This window comes from Myotis nattereri (assembly GCF_964212035.1).
Source record: "Myotis nattereri genome assembly, chromosome: 1".
Lineage (NCBI taxonomy): Eukaryota > Metazoa > Chordata > Mammalia > Chiroptera > Vespertilionidae > Myotis > Myotis nattereri.
The window spans coordinates 220,740,516-220,765,271 of NC_138075.1; positions in this window are offsets into that span (position 1 = coordinate 220,740,516).

The window sequence follows — 24,756 nt, forward strand, 5'->3', positions numbered from 1 at the left end:
GTACTTGTGGCTAGAGTGACTGAGAAAGTCCATTTTAAATTTTATTTTACATTAATTTAGATTTAAATAGCTACATGTAGCTAGTGACTGCTACATTTGACATCCCTGCTCCAGGTGGTTTAAACTGTCCCACAATTCTAAAATTTCTGCAGATCCTGGGGTATGTAAGACAATTGCTCTAGCTCTTAGTGAGCATTTCTAGTTCTCAGGCATTTAAGAGCATAAAGGGAAACACACAAGCAAAAGTATGCACGAAAGACACACACACACACACACACACACACACACACACACTCATCTTAATTCCAGTTTAGAACAGTGTTTGAATGTGAAACTGCTGAAGTCCCTCTCTCTGTGCCTCCATTAGGGGGATAATGAGTGTGGGCACTCACAGATGGGACAACAGTTTGCAAAATACTCCAGGCTTTAGGAACCCTACAAATAGCAAACAATGGATTAGCCCATTGGACCTTGAGTCCCTCACCTCTGATGAAAACTGACCAATTACTCTTTATTATATACTGGGTTTTATAAAGGCTTTTATTTGCTGCATATAAATAGATAGAAAGATAGATACATAGACAGATGAACAAAACCTACTGTGAAATGCATTAAGAATCCAGGAGAGCTTACATTTGCTACCAGGTCTCCAAGTTATTAGCGGTGTGACCATACAACTTAGTTAACCTTTTTGAGTCTCTAATGTCTCCTCTGTAAACTGGGGAGGATACCATGTATTCCTCCCTTGAAACCTTTTCTCAGTTTGTGTTGATCATAAATGAGGTCTGCATGAGAAAGGAATGTGTGAGTGGTCAAGTGCTACACAAGTGCGGTTATTATTCATTTGTTGCCATGGCAACTAAAGGGCATCTCTGTGACAACAGAACATCTAACTGAAAAGCAAAGATTAAAAAAAAAAAAGGTATTGTCAAGATTGAGAAACATGATACTTTAACAGCCAGAAAGCCCTATTACTGGCATTGCTCCCAGGTCCTTTTCTTTCCAATCAAGGGGTATTGAAGGTACATGGAAATATTTTTTTAAATGAAGAGAACTATGACAAATCTTGCTGTATTGCTGTGTCCTTTTAATGTTTCTTCCTTGCTCATGAATATATTTAGATAGTTATAGATATACAGCCAGAGAGATAAAACATCATGTTTTACAAATTGAGATCATCCTATATAATAAAAGCCTAATATGCAAATAGATTGAACTGTGGAACAACCGAACAACCAAACAACCAGTCACTATGATATGCACTGACCCCAGGGGGCGCCTATGAAACATGGCTGGCATTGGCAGCAGGTGGCAGAGTGCGGAACATGGCAGGCATTGCCTGCAGCAGGATGGTGGAGCAGGTGAATGGGGGTGCCAGACAAAGGTGGGGCGCCAGTTGCTGTCATTGGGGCAAGCCTCTGATGGTTACTGAAAATTCTTTGCTCCTGTGCACAGTGATCCCACTGGCGCTCGCACCTGCTGCCAGCGCCTGGCACCAGCTCCAATCACTTGGCGCTGTCAGTGGGTGCAAGCAGCAGCTGCCGCCCCAATCGCCCCTCAGGGCTTCTCCACCTCCCCCTGCTCCTGAGGGGTGATCGGGGCCAGCAGCTGCCTCTCACACCCACTGCTGGTGACGGACCTGCTCACACCCACTGCTGGCACTGGCCCCAATCACTCCACACTGTCAGCAGGTGCAAGCGGGTTTGGCACTGTCAGCCAGTGGAAGTGGCAATGGGAGTGGAGCTGCCAGCAGGCAGGGGGCTGGGAACCGTGGCAGGAAGGGCTAGGTGGGGGCATGGAGGGTGGGCCAAGACCCGCTCCTGTTCCCACTTCAGCTTCATGGCCCACAGTCCTATTCCCACTTCAGCCTCATGGCCCACTGTTCCTTTCAAGGTGCATGAATTCATGCACTGGGTACTGTATATATTTCTTGCCATTTGCTTGTCACATGAATAGTATATATAACCCTTTATAAAGATTATTAAATACTAGAGGCCTGGTGCACGAAATCGTATACTTGGGAGGCATGGTCCCTCAGCCTGGCCTGTGCTCTCTCACAGTCTGGGAGCCCTCAGGGGATGTCTGACTGATGGCTTAGGCCCACTTTCCATGGGGAGTGGGCCTAAGCCGTCAGTCAGACATCCTTAGCGCTGCTGCGGAGGTGGGAGAGGCTCCCACTACCGTCACTGCACTTGCCAGCTGTGAGCCCAGCTTCTGGCTGAGTGGAGCTCCTCCTGTGGGAGTGCACTGACTACCAGGGGGCAGCTCCTGCATTGAACATCTGCCCCTGGTAGTCAGTGTGCATCATAGTGACCGGTCGTTCTGCTGTCGGGCCAAAACCTGCTCTCTGACATCCCCCAAGGGGTCCTGGATTGTGAGAGGGCTCACACCAGGCCAACGGACCCCACCAGTGTATGATTGGGGCCGGGGGGGTGGGAGGGGAAATACAGGAGGTTGGCCAGATGGGGAGGGACCACAGGAGAGCTCCAGGGTGTGTCCCACCTGTCTCACCCAGTCCTGATTGGCCGGACCCCAGCAGCAAGCTCACCTACCAGTCGGAACTCCTGCCCCCTGGTGGTCAGTGCACATCATAGTGAGCAGTTGAGCAGCCTTACCACTTTGATTGGTTGAATGGCTGACTGGATGACTGGACACTTAGCATGTTAGGCTTTTATTATATAGGATTTTCTAAATATTATTTTAGTAATTGCAGAGTATACTATCACGTGGCAATGTTATAATTCAATTAAGGTCTTTCTCGTTGTTGTTGGCTATTGAAACAATACTGCAGCAATATCAAAGGCCTCTAGAAAAACACAGACAAGACCTTTCCTGAGGAGTGGCATTGGAGCTGAAGTTGAATGATCAGAGGGAGTAATATTAGGGCAGAGCATTATTGGCTGAAGGGCAAGCAAGTACAAGACTTTGGTGGAATGTGTTTAACTGATAAGACTCTGTATTACCTCTCTAGAGAGTATTTGTAGCTGGCCTCTTATACTGACTGGCAATGGATTAGAAGCTATTTCCTTGTTCATGCAATTGCAGAGTTGGGGCATGGGGGTGGGGGGCTCCATTCCAGCCTGTGTATTTGAGCCAGACATTGTCCCCTATACAAGTTTTCCATTACACATATTAAATGGATACTGAGGCCAGGATTTTATACATCTTTCAGCCTCATCAGTCCTTAAAATATGCTTGCCATATACTATCTTGTGAGGAAATATGTGTTAAATGATTATAGACAGGTGAAAATATTTGCAGTTTAGTATACTATTTCATAAAGTAAAAACTATAATAACAGTTTCTTAACATAAGGGCCTATTCACAGAAGATAGTTTTATATGCTGATAAGTAATATTTAATTTATTTATAGAAATTATCAGGAAGATCGAAAGAGAAACTACACAGAGCTCCAGGTCAAATTAATTCCTTCTTAATGTAAATTTCCAGTATCTGATACCTATAGACGCAGTGTAAAAATATAAAGAAACAAAAATATTTGGGAAAAGGAATCATTCAGTGATATCTTAATTATGGAAAAAATACATATATTTTTTGTTTTTATTCTTCTATGTTGACAACTTATAACTTTAACATTTATAGTGTAAATGTAATATAGAGTGTGTCTGTTTCAAAATTATTGCAGCCAGTATAACTATTATCATCTTTCATGTTCTATCACTTTCCAAATAGGTTTCTTTCATCCCTTAGTCTGTAGAATTTATTGGAGGGCTTAGGGGAGATGTTAGGATGTTACATTTGGATGGTTGATGAGGGAGGCACACTTAGTTTTGAGACATTTGCCACCCACACCCTCAGTGTTTCCATCTAGTTCCATATTTATGAGGCACTCCTATTTTTCCGATATGCTAGAAAACAAATTTCTGTCTAGTCAACCAAGTATTCTTCTTTGTGCTGAAGACAACAATGCTAAGCTGCTCTAACGCATCACATTTATTTTTAAACCAGAAACTAGAGAAACCCGAATGCTTAGCCTGTCCATGTATGATTAATGCAGATAAAAATACCATCTAACATTTTGAGGATAGGAATAAAGACCAGGTATGCTCAACAGTTCCAGGTGTTTTTCTCAAGAAACTCCACTGTGCATAAAGCAGCAATTTCAGAAAATCAAGACATGTCAATGCTTCTATTTAGGAGAAATTAAAAGGACCCACTGAGAAACTCATTTTTGCTATGGGCTTATCCCTAAGAAACCTGCTCCACAGGTGGACTGAAGAATTCAAAGAAAGCTGGGTCATGCCATGTAGCTTTCCACAGAAATACACATCGATGGTATATTTCGGGGGAAGGGGAGACAAAACACTACTTGCTTTGATTGGGTACTCCGTGGGCAAGGTAGGGGTTATTCTGGGGAAAGTGGTGCTTATATGTCTCTGGGCTGCTCCAACATGAAGAGAACTGGGTTGAGCTGAACACCATTCTTGTTGATCCTCTTGTGCCTTAATACTAACTATAGCTGGCAAAGACTAAGAATGGGGCACTCTCTACCCCATAAGGCCTAAGGGAAGTTGACAATGGACTTCCTCTCCCCATCCCATGCAGCAATCTGAGAAGGTTCTCCTTTTCAATTCCTTTCCTTAGACTCTCATAATAGAATAGTTCATTTACCTCACAGAGCCTCACGAGAAAAGAGAAGACTGAACTATATTAAAAACAAATCCGAAAGCTTCCATAAGAAATAACACTGGCAGATGACTTAGACCAAGGTGTTTCAGTGCTTTGTGAAAAGTAGAGTTTGTAAGTGATCCATTTGGATATTTAGCTAAGGATGTTTCTAGGCAAAGTGTTAAAGGTACAGCCTGGCTTCTTCATGTGGATATAGTAAAACATCAGAGGAGAGAGGTAAACTGAGGAAGGGGTATTAAGCAAAGAGGAATCAGCACTGGATGATTTCAAAGATTCTCAGCCTATCCAGATAGTGTGTTCTGGAAATAAGGCTCAGTGTGTTGCTGGATGACTTATGCTGAACAATTAAGTGTGTGACTCAGGAGTCCAATCAACCATCTCAGGAGAAGCCAGGAATATAGATGTATTTATCCAGGAAATGTCTGTGAAGGACCTCTTTTCTGTAGATGTGGACACCCATGAATTATATGTGAGGCCAACAAGGATTTTGAGGAATTTATACCAGCAGAAACATTATCAGCCTGGACTCAAAGGATCAGAGATGGGATGTAATGAAGGAAGAATGGCTAATCAAATAGGACAGGTGCAGAGGCCAGCAGGACTTCCCAGGCTCTGGTGGATCCAGTGGGCACAACTCTGGGGACTCAGGACCATCTCTATCTAGATTCCAAAGAGCAGAGCCATCTTTGTGGTTTCAGAGGATGGAGCCACTGCTATAGGTGGGGTTGCTATCCCAGTGGGCCTACAGAAGAAAGCACCAATAAAAAAAAATGGATATTCTCAAGCCTTAAAAGCTAAGGGAATTTCCTCTACCAGGTTTTATACTTGTTGAAGACTCTGTGACCCCTTTTATCTTTCCAGTATTCTTTTGGAATGGGAGGTCTGTCTCATGCCTGTTCTATCATCATATTTTGGGAGAACATAACTTGTCTAGTTTTATGGGCTCACAGATGAAGGAGATTTTGCCCCAGAATCAATCATACCCCAAGTCTCATGCATAGCTGAATAAGATGATATTTGGAAAGATTTTGAACTTAAGAAAATTGATGCTAAAATGTGTTTAAGTCTTTGGGGGATGTTGTTGTGAAATGAATGTATTTTGAATCTGAGAAGGACATAAATTTTTGGATAGGTCAGAAGTGAGGCTGTTAAGGATTTAACTGTGTCCCCACAGAATTTATATTTTGAGGTCCTAATCCCCAGTGCCTCAGAATGTTACTATATTGGAAGATCGCATCTTTAGAAAGGTAATGAAAGTAAAATGAGGTCATTAGGGTAGACCCTATCAAATAGGACTGGTGTCTTCATAAAAAAGGGGAAACTGGAGACAGCCATGCATAGAGGGAAGATGATGAGAAAAGAAATATGGAGAAGATGACCACCTAGGAGCCAAAAAGAGAGTTGGGACAGATCTTTTATTTGCAGCCCTCAGGGAGAACCAATCCTGACACCTTGCTTATAGAATTTTAGCCTCTAGAACTGGGAGACAATAAATTTCTGTTTAAGCCACTCTGCACTGTGGTATTTTACTGTGACAGCCGAAGCAAACAAATACAATCAGATATGATTGAGAGTCCTTAGTTCTTCCACAATCTGTGATTACACTAAGAAAACAGCCTCAGTGTTATCAGTTCAATAAATAATTCAGTGACTACTGTGTTCAGTGCCCTGTACCAACAGCCAAAGGGGATAAGGGAAAAATTAAACTCAGTCTATGCTTATGTATTACAGTATGAAACAATCATATTTTGAATTGTCTGAAGAAATGTGACTCAGCTACTAACAAATGGAATTTTTGAAGTCCATGTATTTGAATTAGAAAACTTTTAAAGATATATTGTTGTTTGTGTGGCGCCTCTGCCTCCTTTAACAATACCTATAGTAATCTTGTTAGAAATTAAAGCTATTTTGAGTAGAGTACACTGAGAAATAAAAACAATAGACATTCTCAGAGCTAGTACAACATATCATTACTTGTTTCACAATTGTATGCAGAGCTTCATCTGTTTTCAGCCCAACTGTGTATGTTAAGTATAGGACTTATTTATTTTGTACTTTTGGATATACATACACTATACAGCATTTACTGTGGCAAGCTGTATTGCCCCTGAACAAAGGTACATAGTGACCATATGTGTCCCTTTGTTTTAAAAAGAAAAGAGACTTTGCTGATGTGATTAAGTTAAGGGTCTTTAGATGGGAGGTTAAGGGTTTTAAGATGGGGTCTTGAAATCTGAATTATAGGTTGGGCTCCAAATGTATTCACAAGTGTTCTCATCAGTGGGAGGCAGAGGGAGATCTGACTACAAAGGAAGTAGGAGATGTGATGACTGAACAGAGGTTGGAGTGATGGCAGGAAGGGGCCATGAGCCAAGGAATGCAGGAGGCCTCCAGAAACTGGGAAAGAATGGCAAAGAAACAGATGCGCTCCTGGACCCTTCAGAAGGAACCAGCCCTGCCAACATCTTGACTTTAGCCAAGTGAAACCAATTTCAGACTTTTGGCCTCCATTAAGTATAAAAAAGTTTTGAATCATTTTAATCCAATACATACATACATACATACATACAGTACTTTTGTAAGTTTTTTTTTTCTACCTACCATTTAATTACAATATTTTTAGGATTTTTGAACTCCAAATCCTTGGTATATGATTTGCACCTTTCCTTCTATTTTGTGTACAGACAAGATTTAAGAGTATTTTTCTAAATATTCTCTGATCTTATCCATGGAGCAAGACAATTAATGGTAGTATTGTCATTTTCCAAAATTAATATTATATTTGAAGACAATATATCTATCCGGCTAATAAATTACAGTATATCATGTTGTGAATAATGGTACAGTTGGTTGATAAATTGAACAGTAATGTTGGAAATAGTTCATGTAGACAATCCATTCATCACACTAAGTCTACAGCCTTTATATTTATTGATCAATACATTTAAGACTAGAGGTAGTATAGGAAAAAATAGAGCTAAAGCTTTATAAGTTTATGAGAAGTGTAGTTGTAGAAATGAGAGTGGAGAATGAAATTATTACTATAATACCCAGACCCATCAAGCAGTGATTATTTTCTATAATGAGGCGTTTTGACCATTTCTGGCTGCTAGACATAATGGACTTTTGTAATGTGGGGAAAGTCTTGCAGCTGAGAATAAAAAAGATGAGCTGTAAAAATAGCTGGTCACTTGGGTTGTTCACTTTTCATCAATGAGAGTCCCCATAGCAATGGAAATCAAAGGCCCCATAAATTTAGAATTAATGCAGACTTTCTGGACCTGTTCTCCCAAGGTGATCTTACCTGATGTGTGGGACATAGAAAGCTCTTGACATGTTCAAAATGATCCATCTGTGTGGGAGAGGGTCACAATAGGGTAGAGGTATGAGAAAGTGGGTTTGGCTTTTAAGGAAATGGAAGATTTGAAAAACTTAATCCTTGAGTTAATGCTGCTCAAAGGTTTCAGAATCAAGATTGAGACTGTGTTTCATATATAATAACATATTTCTTATTATATTAGTTATATTTTTAGATATGTATTCCATTGTAAACTAGTAAATTCTCCTAAGAAAAGTACACTTTCATTGGTTACAGGAAACTTAAATTCCTAAGAATAACTGGTGAGTTGTATTGAAACTGAACAGAGCTATCCCATATAATAAACAGTTAATATGCAAATTGTCCCCTCGACCAGGAGTTCAACCGGAGTTTGACCAGGGGATGGGGCCTGCCCGCCAACTGCCCTGGGCCCCTCTCCCTGGACGGATCCCACCTGTGCATGAATTTGTGCATCAGGCCTCTAGTCTATTAATAATCTGTGCTTCTTTTGCTTTAAAATGTTCTACTTTCACCATTTTCCTAGTTGATATTCTAGAGGCCTATTGTTCAATCAGTCACTTATTCACTTACTCATTCTTTTAACACATATTTGCCATATGCCTAGCAGGCAGCAGGGATAGAATTATGAGCACAATAAGGTCATTTTAATATCTGATATAAAATTTACTAAGTATGTTCCAAGTGAATGAGTGAATATACATTTCTAAGGATAAAGGTCTTATTTGCATGTCTACTTCTCTCATTGCTTTGGAAATGTTTCTGCTACTTATAATGGGATGAAGTATGTTATAGGAAAGTGGTAGGTTTAACCCAAGAGAAGATTGCTCAGTGTTGCAATGGGAGGGAGAGACGCATGCCATACATGAACCTCTGCAATTCGATTTTCAAAGCTGTGATTGGTAAGAGGTAATAGCTCCATTATCTATTCCATGATGTCAAGATGCATTACAGGGTCCTGGGAAAAGCCAAGATGCATTACCTTGTCTTGGGAGAAGCCAAGAATCTATACTAATAATAGAGGAATATGCAAATTGTCGTATAGTAACAGTAATGACCAGCAGACTGCGTGGGGCGACCAGGCTGGCAGGGGGGTTAGTGAGGGACAACCAAATGACTGAACAGTAGGCTGTGAGGGGTGACCAGACCAGCACGGGGGGGAGTTGGGGGTGACCAGGCCGGCAGCGGGGGCAGTTAGGAGTAATCAGGCAGGCAGGCAATTGAACAATTAGGAGCCAGCGGTCCCGGATTGCGCGAGGGATGTCAGACTGCCGGTTTTTAAACCAGTAGTCAGATATCCCCTGAGGGGTCCCAGATTGGAGAGGGTGCAGGCTTGACTGAGGACCACCCCCCCACACCGTGCATGATTTTGTGCACTGGGCCTCTAAAGTCTTGTATGATAATATTTATCTGCTTCCTCCTAACCTTAGTGCAGCCAGATTTAGCAAATAAAAAATAGGATGCCCAATAAAATTTGCATTTTAGATAATCAGTGAATGAATAAATATTCCATGGGAATCTTCACTCTTCCATGAAGATCAGTCCTCCTTCTTATACCACAGAACTGTTAGGTAGCATCTAGAATAGTACCTTTCAACTGGGACACAACATGCCCATCTATCAGTAGCAGTATTTACTCTGACAGGAATTCTCAACCCCAGCAGTGGGCACACCCTCTGGAAGGAAAGGACTTTATTTGGAAGGGGAGGAACAGGTATGTTGTGTTTTGCAAAATCTTTCTTCATGTGATTTATGTATGACATATGGTTCCAGGAAGACATATCCAGTATCCATATTAATCTAATTTTAAAAACAAAAAGAACAAAAACAACACCAGCAGGGTATAAGTTCAGTCATTCTTCAGATGGGCACCTTGCTTGAAGCCTCACAATAATAGTCCTATAAATATATTAGCTCGGATTACTGCTGTTACTACTGTTGCTACTGCTGCTGCTGTTACTGCAATTACCTAATGAGCTTTAATATGTATGACCCTATTTTAAATTCTCTCAACTCAGCAGCTCTTTAAGTCTGGTCATTCTTATGCTATTTTATAGATGGAGAAGAAAAGACCCAAGGAGATTAAGTAACTTAAATTAATTATATCAATAAAATGCATTACTTAGATCACCTCATGATTCAGTCCTTTTCTCAGTCACAATTTTAGAGATTGAGATTAGCTTTAAATTGGATTGAATGATCCTGATATTGAATCAAAATATTAAGATGAGTTGTCTAGATATGCATTCAATCAAGTTTTCCCCCCCAACTCTTTTTTCATGTTACATGGCTATTGTGGTTAGAATGAAAAGATACCCAAACCACATAAAGTTTCATGGGAGAATTTACAGATCTATTTGGCACAAAGGCAAAATTCCTTGAACCCTTCTGCGCCCCTACCTGAACAAGCTTCGCTAAATGAAAGGAGACTAGTAACGCACCATACTTTCCCTGTTTCAAGGGAGATATGTCCTTATAAGCGTGCTGTGGGCAATAAATAATCTGGGCAGTGGAAGAGGAAATAAAATCTGCACAGTGAAGGAAAGCCAAGCATTGAAATGTTCCCAGGAATTATAGCTGAGCTATAACACTGTATATAGGATTAGTCCACAGAAGTAATTTTGTAAGTCTCCTGTGGCAGACTCAGAATGGTAGGGAGCACTGTGATGTACAGGATGTTTCCATTATATTCTATAAATTTGCATTAGAGGTTCAGAGTAACATAAATAATGCATGATAAGTTCTATCAAAAGAATTTCTGGCTGGTGTGAGCACACACAGGAAGCTGCCTGTTAGACCTTAATTTAACAGGCCTGGCTAATGGCTTGGCTGGCCACGTTCATGCCCAGAGAAATTCTGGGGCTTGCAATGTGTCAAAGGTTAATGGAGAAGCAAGAGAAGTGAGTTTGGTTTAAACTTCGAGTTGGTATCCTATGTAAAGATACAGAATACTAACATAGTACCTCTAGTGCCTCCATCTCTCTCTATACAAATGTTAGAATGTCTTGGCTGACCCACAGTTTATTCAGTGAACCTCCCAATCTGGCTTCCACTCCTCAAATGTTAACTCTACAACAGAGAGAAGACTTGGCTGCAGGAGGAAGGGCACACCACATGCAAAGATTGATGAGGACAGTGAGTACTAGTTATTGAGGGCTTATTCTGTGCCAGGCCCCTTGCTAAGAATTGGATACACTACCTCAAAATTATTTTATTTAGTCCATGCAGCAACCTTACCACAAAAGGTTTGTCCTTGACTAGTAGAAAAATGTCTCAGAAGAATTATCTGACTCTAGACCCTGTAGGTTTATTTATAGAGGACATCTACATATGACTTCATTTTCCCTGCTCCTCACCACTACATTATAGTTTTTAATGACAGAAGCAATGAACTTGGAGGTCATATTGAAGAAGCAGTCTAGATGAAACAGCCTTACCTGGGCCAGAAAGGAAGACCCTTGGTGATACTTAGAAGTCAGTTCTGTTTGAAATGTGTAAGGATGTACATAATAGGCCGGTTCAGGGACACAGAATGAAGCTCTCTAGCTCAGCCTGGACCAGTGAATGCCCCAAGAGAAGGTCTGATTGGTTGTGTGAATTGAGTTGACTAGAAAAAAATGGAAACAATGGAGATATTGTCTCTTACCTATGACTCAAAGTTGCTTGCTTTCTTGTCTTTACAAATGGAAAACAAAAATCTGAATAGCTGTTCTCCCCAATCTTTCTCCTTAACCCTTATCCATTCCTTCCAATGGGACATGTATTATTTCTTGTTGACCAATGTTCTTATTAGCCATTATTTCCCTCTGCTAATCCATTCTCCATCCTCCTCTACTTGCTATGAACCAGTGTGAGTAGAAGTAGGGTGGGGACATGACCCCTATGGACTAAGTTACTCTATGACTGCTTATTGGGTTTGGCCAATGGCATCCACCAGCAGGAGATTGGAAGGCAAGAGGAAGAGTTCAGACTATGTATTTCCTCTTTCCTAGTCCCCCCTGCCTTAGCCCCATTTCTCTGGAAGCAGCTGTGTTTTCTATAGCTATAGCTACTACTGGTGGCTCTTTGGGCCCAATTTTCACTTGTCTCCAAATGCATGGTTTTCTTCCCAAGTCCTTTAAGCCCTAGTGGTTGTAATAGTTTCTACCTGTTGCTGGGCTCTGAGTACTTCTCTACCTTTTATTTCCTAAACTTTGAGCTCACCTCTCTAAATAGTCCCTTCATTAAAGTCTGTTTGAGTCATTTAGAATAGACTGTTTCCTGCCAGGGCTCTGACAAATACTAATAATACTAATAAGCTTTCTTTCTGGAAAATGCCTACCTGGAGAGCGCACCCTCTCTGCTCATCCAGCCTAAGTTGCACAGGTGCAGGCCCCAGTGCAGAAGGATGGATGTCATCCAGCTCTTTCTCAAGTGGGGCAGAGCTTCCATGCGAGGGTTCATGATTATTAGCAAGCCCACTTGCTACAGACACAAGAATTTTGTGTCTAGTTTCTATATCTTTCTCAATTGACTCTACAATTTATATAATAAAAATAATAGAGGTGTAATTTATTGAGTTCAAACACCAGTGGTTTTCATGTCTCCTGCCCATGACTTGGCTCCCTCCCCAGTGCCATGGAGTCTGTACACAAAGTGGCTTCACCCACATAGAGGTAAAGCAGGGGAAGTGTGCTTTTCCTGCTTCCCACAGAGGGATCCTATTGGTGGATCCAAGGCAATGGGGAGAGCACCTGGGCCACCGGGGACTTGAAGGAGAGAACAGCTTGGACAAGACAAGAATCAAACTCTCTTACATGCATTATTTTTAATCCAATGAAGAAAACGGGAGAACTTGGCACTGCTGCACTTTTAGTATATACCCCCTTAAATTCATGAAATGATGACATTCTTGCTAAAATAAAAAGAAATAATTTAGGAGTGGAAACCCACCTGTGGGTGAAGAGAGGGCTGCTGGTAACCAGAAAGGCAGTCCTTGGTGTCTTATCATATATGAAAGGACAGGATATTATCTCTTCCCAACTTTCCCTTGGGGCGGGGAGGTGGGGCAGGGGAAGGACACTGCTGTGGCACACAGCATTTCAGGGCAGGTGCTCAACAATGGGGAAAGAGCGGAGGGAGCAATATTGTATTTATAACATGAATATTATAGCAATAAATAGCACGCCTATTAAGCCTCCTCTCCACTTTGTCCTTTGTACTGCCCTAGTCCCTCCTCTTGGCTTTCAGAGAGGGGATGCCTGCCGTATAGAAACACCTCAAGGACAGGAATGTCTGTGGAAGGAGGAATCATTGAAAGCCCTTTATTTCATAAGCATTTTTTACATGTTCCATATATTTCACCATCTGCATCATTGAGGGGCCCTGGGGCAGGAGAATGATAGGTTAGGGAGAGGTTGGAAGTGAGCTGGATGTTCTAGTAGACAGAGTATAATAATGTGTGGCAAGGTACATCTGTTGACCCATGACCCTCAGTCCTGTGAGGGAGACAGAGAGTCCCCTTCATTACAGAGCAGTGTGAGTAGCACAAGCAAAGGGTGAATTCACCTTCTGTTAGGGCTGCTTCATCCTCTTCCTTCTAAAGATGAAAAAACAAAGTCAGGAAGTGTTAAGCGACTCATGTTGGTACACACAGTTTCTTAAAGAGAATCTTTGACTAGCACTCAGCTTCTGGGCTGCAGAAGGCTAGAGATGATAGAGGGAATCTATAAAGAAAGGCAAGAAGAGGCTTTCCCCCCGCCTTTCTCTGGGCTTACCGTAGAGAGTTAGACTTCTGTGTGGAATCAGAAATGAGGATCCTGCTTTGCTACACTATCCTAATCATGGCAGAAACCGAATGCAACCTATCTTAAACTTGAAATACTTTTCAATTGTTTTGAATCTGTGCTGTTGTATCTGCTACCAGTGCCCAAGTGAATCATTAAAAACCAAACAGCTTTCACAAAACAAATGTATGCCTATGCCACAGAAGTGACCTCAAGCATTATTGCAAAATATGCTTTGTCAACTGCATGTGTGCTTAATGCAATGGCTTCTAGACGCATCTGACTTTTCAGGATGTATTTTAAAATGCTTATCGTGCATTCTTCATATTCAGCATTCATTTAATGACACAGGAGTGTTAATAAAATCAGTTCTCACTGGTGATGGGGACTAAAAACGAGGTCATTAATTACAAGTATTGACCTGTTTTGCCTGTATGCTCAAAAAGAGTCATTTTTAGAAGAATTTCAAATGAGAAAGAAATGAAGAAATGTGGAACATGTTGAACACATGCGCAAAGTGGAATCTCCTTTTAATTTCCTGAATGAGCCAGAGAACTGGGCTGGGAAGAATAATAAGCATTGATTAGATAACAGAAAAAAAGGCTAATTCCAACTCCAAAGATAAATAATTGTCTTTCTTCCCTCTGAGATTCAACAGTTTTAAACAATACCTCTGTGTAAGCTTGCCAAAGGTAATCAAATATTTAAAAAGTGAAGGAAACATTCAATTATCTATAAATAGAGTTTTCAATATAAAAGAGCATTTAAATCTACAAAAAAACAAAAAACAAAACAAAAACCTCTTCTTAATTTTCTTAGAATTAAATTGTAAGGTAAATATTCCGGAATTGAGAATTTTATACTAAAATTAGTGAATTCACTTTAATTAGGATAAAAATCTAGCTATCTACTGTTTATGACAGACACATCTAAAATAAAATGCTACATGATGATTTATTTTGTACACATACACTCACACACACACACACACACAATGATATGTTAGACATATTGAAGCACAGAAATAAAATACCACAGGTAGAAATAATTCAAATGAAGTAACTGAAAGCCTTCATCAACATAAAAGGGCATAAAGAAGGAAGATAATCAATAAAGAATATCAGTGATTGTGAATCACTGAGTACCTACACCAGGACAGAGAATTAGCAAAGTAAAACTCATAGTGAGGGTCAGAATTTGACAGATCAAATCATTTTTAAACCCGTAAGAATATGCACCCTTTCTAGACATTATAAAACTGGCAAAAGTGACTCAGTGGCTGTGGATGTGATTTTATGCCCTACAAAATGCATATTTTCTCTTGTGACCAGGAACCATAGGTAATAAAATAAATAAATAACAACATATAACTGACTATAGACAAACCTTCATAAATTCCCAAAGGTGGAAAATTAAGAGGCCATATTTTTTGGCTAAAAGCCAAAAATTACAGAATTGTAAAAAAAAATAATAATACATTTGTAATTGTCTATAATAAAAATTAATTTAAATAGAAATGCATATGAAATAAAACTATAATTCCAAATAATTCAGAGATTAACAAAAATTGGATCACTTCATATAAAACCATGTGGAATGCATCTAAAAGCATACTCGGAAGAAAAATTAATGCTTAGAATTATTTTATTAATAAACAAGAAATATTATAAAATGGGTTATTATTAAACTTAAGGCATTTTTAAAGTAATAAAGAAGTTGAATAGAGAAATTTAAATAAGTTTTATGAACAACATAAACACCAAGAAGGAAATATTAATAAAATTAAAATTGATAGGATCAAATAGATAATTATAATTTTGAATAAAGAGATATTTGCAGCATGAAAAGTAATCATAGCTACAACTAAAATTTCAGTAAGCTAAATATTATAAGCAATTTTGCATAACACTTTATGAAAAATGAATACAAATAATTTAAGGGAAAGAGCAATATTAGGATAGTATAATGTTCCAAAATAAACTCAGGGTTAGAAAGCACAAAAAGCTAACAAATCAACAAACGACAAGTGCTGGAGAGGATGTGGAGAAAAAGGAACACTTGTGCACTGCTGGTGGGAATGCAGACTGGTGCAGCCACTATGGAAGACAGTATGGAGTTTCCTTAAAAAACTGAAAATGGAACTCCCATTTGACCCTGTGATCCCACTTCTAGGAATATATCCCAAGAAACCAGAAACACCAATCAGAAAGGATATATGCACCCCTATGTTCATAGCAGCACAATTCACCATAGCTAAGATCTGGAAACAGCCTAAGTGCCCATCAGTAGATGAGTGGATTAGAAAACTGTGGTACATCTACACGATGGAATACTATGCTGCTGTAAAAAGGAAGGAACTCTTACCATTTGCAACGTCATGGATGGAACTGGAGAGCATTATGCTAAGTGAAATAAGCCAGTCAATGAAGGAAAAATACCACATGATCTCACTCATTCATGGATAATAGAGACCATTATAAACTTTTGAACAATAATAGATACAGAGGCAGAGCTGCCTCAAACAGATTGTCAAACTGCAGCGGGAAGGCCGGAGAGGGTTGGGGGGCAGGAGGTAGGGGGGGTAAGAGATCAACTAAAGGACTTGTATGCATGCATATAAGCATAACCAATGGACATAAGACACTGGGGGATAGGGGAGGCTAGGGGACTGTCTAGGGCGGGGGGATAAAATGGACACATATGTAATACCCTTTGTAATACTTTAAGCAATAAATAAAATTTAAAAAAAGAAAGCACAAAAAGCTAATACTTTAGAAAAATTATAAAAAGTTTTATGATCTAACCCTAAAAAACTCTACCAACTGACATGAATTTATAGGTTAATTTTATCAAATCTTTTGGGAATAAAAATTTTGTATGTTATAAAAATTTTTCTGGGCATAGACAAATATGAATATCTTATTAAACTTATATAACTTTATAACAAACTGTGATAACTATGGAATTGAAAAATTATACTACAGAAGAGTGATAATTAAAATATAAGTGAAAAAATATATAATGTAAATAGCATTCAGTAAGATATTGATATTATTTGCCATGTGGAAGCAGAATTTATTTCAAGAATGCAAAGTGGTAAACTTTACAAAACCAACCACTTAATATGCTCTAGTGTCTTAAAGTCTGAATGTGTCAACAGATAAATACTAGTAAGTTAATAACACTACATTTGGTAGTTTTAAAAATAGTAAATAAAATAAAAATAGAACAGAACCTCTTTAAAAAGCTGAAAAAATGTTTGACAACAACAAATACCATTGTAAGTGTATTCACACACTCCATTAAACTCAAGATCAAATAGGAATGCTAACTGTCACCACTGAAGGACTGTTATTCAGCATTGTCTAAGAGTTTCTAGCTAAAGAAGAGACAACATGATAGCTTTATGTTTGGCAACATGATCCCAGAAGTTAGAGATAGACTCTGGTTCTAATTCTGGGAGACTTTTTTGGGGGGTGGGGAGATAGACAGCTATTACATGAAGGATCTTGGGCAATTACTCAACCCTTGTAAGCTTCAATTTTTCACCTGTGGAAAATCGCATTGCTCTCTATTAGGGGGACTATGAAGATTTGATTTAAAAATAGTTATAAGGTAATTAACCAAATTGGCTGAAACTTAATTGGCTTTTAATTGATAATATTCCTATTAACCACATTAGCCATATTATTATTATCCCCATCACAAATATTGTGATTGTGCAATATTTTAACAGAAATTTAGGAAAATTCAATCAGGTGACTAGATAAAAGGAAATAAATTCAAGTTATTTTATTTATGTTTACAATGGAAAGTTAGAATATATATTGGGGAAAAAGGCAAATCCCAAAGATAAAATACAAAACAAACAAAAATCTAAGTTAAAATTATAAAATATGAAGATAGACAATAATATAAGTCTATGTAAGACCAATATTAAGAAATCTATAAAATGTTACTAAAATATATAAATAATATTTTAATTACTGAGAGTTGTATTTTCCTCTGGTATGCAAAAATATCTTTACATCACACATAAAATGTACATTTCTTTAATTTAATGGAAATCAGAATTCTACCTTTTGTAAGAAATTAAAAAAATGTCAGCTATAAGAGTAAATGTAAGACAAAGGTCAATAAAATATGAAAAAATATGACTAATGAAGGTGCACTTATGCTATCCTATATAATAAAAGACTAATATGCAAATTAACCAAATGGTGGAACTACTGGTTGCTATGACACGCACTGACCACCAGGAGGCAGATCGTTAATGCAGGAGCTGCTCCCTAGTGGTCAATGCACTCCCACAGCGGGAGCACTGCTCAGCCAGAAGCCAGGCTTACGGCTGGTGAGTGCAGCAGCAGTGGCAGGAGCCTCTTCTGCCTCCACGGCAGTGCAAAGGACCCCTCAGGGTTTCTGGATCACAAGAGGGCACAGGCTGGGCTGAGGGACATTCCCCCCGCCCCAGTGCATGGATGTCGTCCACGCACCCTCTAGTTAGTGTTATACTTCAGAGAAAACAAATAATTATATACAAAGATAGCTAAATTACTTAGAAACCAAATCCACTAAACCAGAAAAACAGAGCAATGTCTAATGGAAATTTTATGAGATTAAAATGTTTCAAAGAGAGAAAAAATAGGGTATTCAATAAATGATTTGGGTACAAAGTGCTGTCCATATTGAAGAAAGTGTCAACTCTCTTCCGCACAACAAGTAAGTTCCCAATGAATAAAGGATCTCAAGGTTTAATTTAAAGACTAAAAAATTAGCATAAACTATAGGAAAGTATTTTCTTTAATGAATTTATTGGGTGACACTGGTTTAAAAAAAATTATAGAGGTTTCAAGTTCACAATGCTGCAACACATCATTTGTACACTGTATTGTGTGTTCACTACCTCGAGTCTCCCTCCATTGCTATTTGTCCTCCTTTTACCCACCTCTGTCCCCCCACCCCAAGTATTTTTTTACGCTCGAGTTTTTGAAAGTATGAGGTACACTCCATAATTCATTAAGAAAATTGTTGACTGTTTTGATAATGTAGAAAATAGAAATTTTGTGTGACAGAAGACAATATAAGTTAAAACTAAAGGTGCCTAAATGATAAAAATGCTTTGAATGTTTTACAACATAGATCTATTATCTATAATAATAAAAGCATAATATGCTGATTAGACCAGACAGCCAAATGACCTTCTGGATGTCATTCCAGACATCCTTCCTGACAAAGCCACTGTGGTGGGGGCCAGGGCAGAGGCAGTTAGGGGCTATCAGGCAGGCAGGCAGGTGGTTAGGGGTGATCAGGGAGGTAGGCAGGTGAGCAGTTAGGAGCCAGTGGTCCCAGATTATGAGAGGGATGTCGAACTGCCGTTTTAGGCCTGATCCCGCAGGGAGAGTGGTTAGAGGCGATCAGGCAGATAGGCAGGCAAGTGGTTAGGAGCCAGCAGTCCTGGATTGCAAGAGGGATGTCCGACTTCCCATTGGGATCGGGCCTACCCAGGCAGTCGGACATCCCCCAACTAGTCCCGGATTTTGAGAGGGTGCAGGCTGGGCTGAAGGATCCCCCCTCATGCATGAATTTTGTGCACTAGGCCTCTAGTTTATAATATATTTTAAACCTCCTACTACTTAATAATAAGAAATACTTTTTAAAAAACAGTGAAATAAACTCATTAGAGAAACACAAATATTACATGATTTCACTTATAGGAGGCATCTAAAATAGTCAAATCACAAAATCAAAGAGTGCTTACAAGGAGCTGAGGGAGTAAAGGAGAACTACTAATCAGTGGGTATAGAGTTTCAGTTTAGCAAGCTCTAGAAATCTGCTATACAACATAGTACCCATAATCAACAATAATGTATTGTACACTTAAATACTTACCAAGAGATTAGATCTCATTTTATGTATTCTTATCACAATAAAGTAAAATTTTTGATGTTAAAAACATTCAGGCAATTCACATAAGAATAACATAAATTTACAAAAACCAACCTGAAATGAAGCTAAAATTCAGTAATTGTGAAGGAAAAGTAAAATAAAACAATAGCAATAATAAAAAGAGTGTTTTTCTTTGGGAGATTATTTTGTTTTACTTTATACACAAAATAAATAAGAGTAACCAATAATCAGCATCCTTGCCCTCTGGCTTGCAGTTGGGCTAGGAGACATCCAAGGCACCCAGAAGAAATATAAGGAGAGACTGAGTTAAGAGTATTTGTTCCAACACTTCCTGTTGGGGCATCATGGATGGGCTGTGTCCCACTATTAAAGGCCACTTCCCTACACAGCCCTCTTCATGCATATCTCTCTCTCTGGTTTCTGGATATGTTTCTTTTTTGACTCTTTGGGTCTAAGAGTAGTACTGCCTGTCTGACTACCCCTGAGATATTGCTCTGTTGTTAATTTCCCCAAGTACTATCTATACCTTTATCAATAGTCCATGATCATACTTCACTTGCCCAGTTTGAGTGCGCAACTTTTTCTTCCTGTTGATTGTCCCTTTCAATTGTCCCTTTTAAATTCATTAACTGTAATTCCCTGACTTGGAACTCACCTGGCTTAGGTGGGGTTAACCCATGGCTGGAAACTGAGTTTGGCCAATACGATTATTTCATTCCTACATTGATTGACTTGGGAATGGACGTATAACTTACTGAGCTGGTGATCAGAGGCAAGCATAGGCTTTCTTGCTCTAGTTAAAGGAAAAGAAGCCGTCTCTTCCCATTGAATTGATCTTTCTCCGGGTAGATTGGAAGCCTAATACTTCTGGTGACCATTTCTGTCACCACATAGGAAATGCCGGAGGAAATAATGGGAAGGCATTCAAAGCAGAATTGGAAATTGAATACCAGCATATTCCTGATTATATAATTGGACTACATACCTCTACTCATATCTTTACTTTGACTATCTTTGAACTCATCTCAGAAGATATATGAGATAAATACCACTTTTCTTTTCTTCTAATTTCAGTTGCAACAAGGGTTCTTGCACATTACAAATATTGTGTGACCTTGTTTCCTCATCCCAGGGGAATATATATCTACAGCTATACCACTTATATGCATGCCTATGCCGGCACTTACGCTTATGTCTGTATTCACATTGATATCTACTTTTTTTTAAAATATATTTTATTGATTTTTTACAGAGAGGAAGGGAGAGAGATAGAGAGTTAGAAACATCAATGAGAGAGAAACATCGATCAGCTGCCTGCTGCACATCTCCCACTGGGGATGTGCCTGCAACCCAGGCACGTGCCCTTGACCGGAATCGAACCCGGGACCCTTCAGTCCACAGGTCGACGCTCTATCCACTGAGCCAAACCGGTTTCGGCGATATCTACTTTTATATTAATAAGTTGTTACACCTGAGAGTCAGTTTTGCCCCAGAAAGGGTTATGAACCCTTTTATTCAGAAAATATAGTTTGGAAACCAAAATAATAATTTTTCAATGACTCGAATATTTTCCATGTTTTCCTGAAACACCACAAAAAAATACCACCTCACAACACATTTTTTAAAAAATTATATTTATTGTATAAAGTATTACAGATATCTCCCTTTTTATTTTTTTAATGCTCTCTTTATCTTTTTATACACACCCCAGCTTTCTCTCACCACCATATGCTAGAATCTACTCTCAAATATTTCCCCCACTCTAAGCTAAAGCTTCTTCTTTTAACCTCCCCACTTAACCTGATTTGGAAAACCTAATGGCCAAAGAGCTGGTCTAGAAATAGCTGAACAAAAGGACTGGAAAGAGAAATGGGTAGGCCCAGGCAAGATTCTAGATAACAGGCACAAAAAATGTGAAGTCTGTAATTCCCTGATTAATTTCCAATTTGTTACAAAAATTATAAATTTACAGAAAACCTTAGGAATTCAACCACATTTCAACAGTGGCTTTTTCTGAATGGGCATCACCTTTATCTTTAGCAACATATTTCTACATGTTTTGCAATGAGCATATGTTGCTTTTATAATCACAAAAATATGAAGTCATTGACAAAATGAATGATTGAAATGTATACATGTCTAAGCAAAGTAACTCTGAAACCCTGAACATCCTTGGAGATATATTATATTAAATGAAGCAGTCTGCCCTGACCTGACTCCCCTACTAAGTCCATATCACCTTCTGTTACTTCCCTTAAGGCCCATCACTCTCCTAACAGGACTTGGATTTGCAGTGTTTTGAAAATGGCATTGCATGAGGCACAGCTTGTTTCCTGAAAATAAATCATTCAATTCTCCGGAAAGGACTGAAGTAGGACCCACACACTCTCTGTTTATCTTCTCGGTATTGGTTCTTGTGCTTTGGTGTGATGCATGGAGTAGGATCGCAGAGCACCTACCAGGTTGCTCGCCGCCCCAGCTGCCTTAGCCCCCTGACATTAGGATGTCTGTGGGGCCTTTGCTTTGACGATGCCTTCATAAATTGGATGAAGTACTCTTTTGTGCTTCTCTTTGGCAGAGAGCCTAACAAATAAAGGTTAAGCTTGACTACTTCAGTAGGAAAGAAGAAAAATATTTCCTCAGCATCTGTGAAGGTCAGCACGACTAAGTTCCCATTAGTCTTTCTCAAGTAACTAGGAAATGTGAATAGGTAGAGAGGTTCTGACTCAGCCACTCACTGATTCATTAGATGCTTACGGAGCACTCCCTGTAGATGCTGGGGACCAGATGAGCAGGACACACTCACTGCCCAGGAGAGACTTACAGAATAATGGGAAAGATAGACACAAGCAGATGGAGTCCAAACATGTTAATGCTGGTAACGAAAAAAGGCACATTTACTGATTTCTGTTTACCAGGTGCCAGGATCTATTCCAAGTGCTTTGTATATCTTATATCATCCCTCAACAATTTATGGAACAAGGTATTATTACTTTATCCATTTTATAGATAAAGGAATTGAAGGCCAAGAGTTTATAACATATACAAGGTCAAATGGTAATAAGTAAAGCCAAAATTCAGACTCAATAAGGCTGACTCTAGTCAAGAGCTATAGTAAAATAGTGAAGCCAGTGCTGTGGGATCCCAGAGGGACATGCCAGCCCCTAGAAGTGAAGAAGGTTTGACAGGAAGGAAGACTGTTCTGGTAGGTCTTGAGAAAAAGATTATTTCCTCATAAAGATGTGTAGAAGCGTAGTCATGCAGAAAATGGAAAAAGGGTCCCATGTATGCATTTACTGTCTGGACCAGAGGTCACAGATTGCCAGCCTGCAAGCAGAAATATCCTAAAAATATAAATTGGTTGGCAAAATAATGTTCTTGTTGTTTATTCAAAAGATGCAGGAAGGTGGGAATCTTGTCCAAACTCCTCTGCTGGTCAGAGGTGTGACCTTGCACAAGTTGATAAAATCCATTTAGTTGTTTGTGTGTGAATCAACTTTATTAAGATTTTATTTGCATAAAATAAACCACACATATGAAATACAAAACTTGGTAACTTTGGACAGGTACCCATAAGTCACTGTCATGACCAAGAGAGCATTTCCATCTCCCCTATGAGTTTCCTCAGGCCCTTTGAGTCTCACCCTCTACTCTGAGCTTCTGACTACCACTAATGCTTATTTTTTGTCACTACAGACTAGCTTCATTCTTCTGGAATCTATAATAATAAAAGCAAAATATGCTAATTAGACTGGACAGCTGAACCACCTTCTGGATGGCCTTCTACGAAGCCAGGGTGCGAGGACCGAGGCAAGCCACAGAGGCTGTGAATGCCAAGCCCCTTGCATGAATTTCATGCATCGGGCCTCTAGTTTTACATAAGTGGAATGGCATCATATGCAATTTTTTGTGTCTGGCTTTGGTTAGTCATTGTAACAATATTACAATATTGTGTCTTTGTCAGCAGTTCATCCCCCCTTTTTGAGTAGCAATTTACTTCCTCGATTGTGTTGTCTTCAGCTATTGGCTATTATGAATAAAGCTGTATGGATTTTGTCCCCAAGTCTATATGTAGACATTCATTTTATTTTATGTTATATAAACATATTTCTTAGTTTTTTTAACATTGATTTTATAGAGGAAGGGAGAGGGAGAGAGAGATAGAAACATAAATGATGAGAGAGAACCATTGATTGACTATCTCTTGCATGCCCAACACTGGAGATCCAGTGGAAACCTGGGCATGTGCCCTGACCAGGAATTGAACCATGATCTCCTGGTTCATAGTTTGACACTCAACCACTGAGCCATGCAGGCTGGGCATATTTCTTAACTTTTCAAAGATACTATGCAGCTCTTTTCCAGTGTGGCTATGCAATTATACTCTCACCAGCAGGGGTGAGAGCTCTGGTATGTCCGCATTGTTGCCAACTCTTGGTCCTGTCAGTCTATTACGTTTTCCATTGTAGTAGAAATATATAGTGAAATACAATGCTATAAGAATCCCTTTGGGTAGGGCTGGCTACAGTATCCTAATTTCTTGATGTTTCCCAACATTACCTTTTAGCAGATGTCAAGATGCTGAACCCATTGTAGTACCTGCCTGGCCCTGAAGTCACTTACAACTGGTGGTTTACACATATTATCCTATTTAATTTCCCATAAAGCATTTCATTTTATTCTCTTAACAACTCTAAGAAGTAGGTATTAGCAAGGCCCCCTTTCTCAGATGGAGAGGTAAAGGCCAAGAAAAGGTAAAGGTTAAATCATACACGTAAAAAGAGCAGTCAGGATCTAAACTCAAATTTGTTTGGATCCAACACTGACTTTCAGACAGAAGAGATCACACATGTAAAGATAAAGAACTAGGGAGTGGCTGGCATGTTCAGAACATTGTACCAATTGAATGGGTCTTTTTGTAGGATTTATAGTCAGGACCACCTATATAATTTGAAACAGTAATGCAGTATCCCTCATTCCAAAAGCATGAAAAATTATATTGAGTATTTACATATACATCATATACATTTTTCTTTTCTTCCACACACTCTCAACTTATATGGTTTTTTATTTTCTACTTAATATCATTCTAAGCAA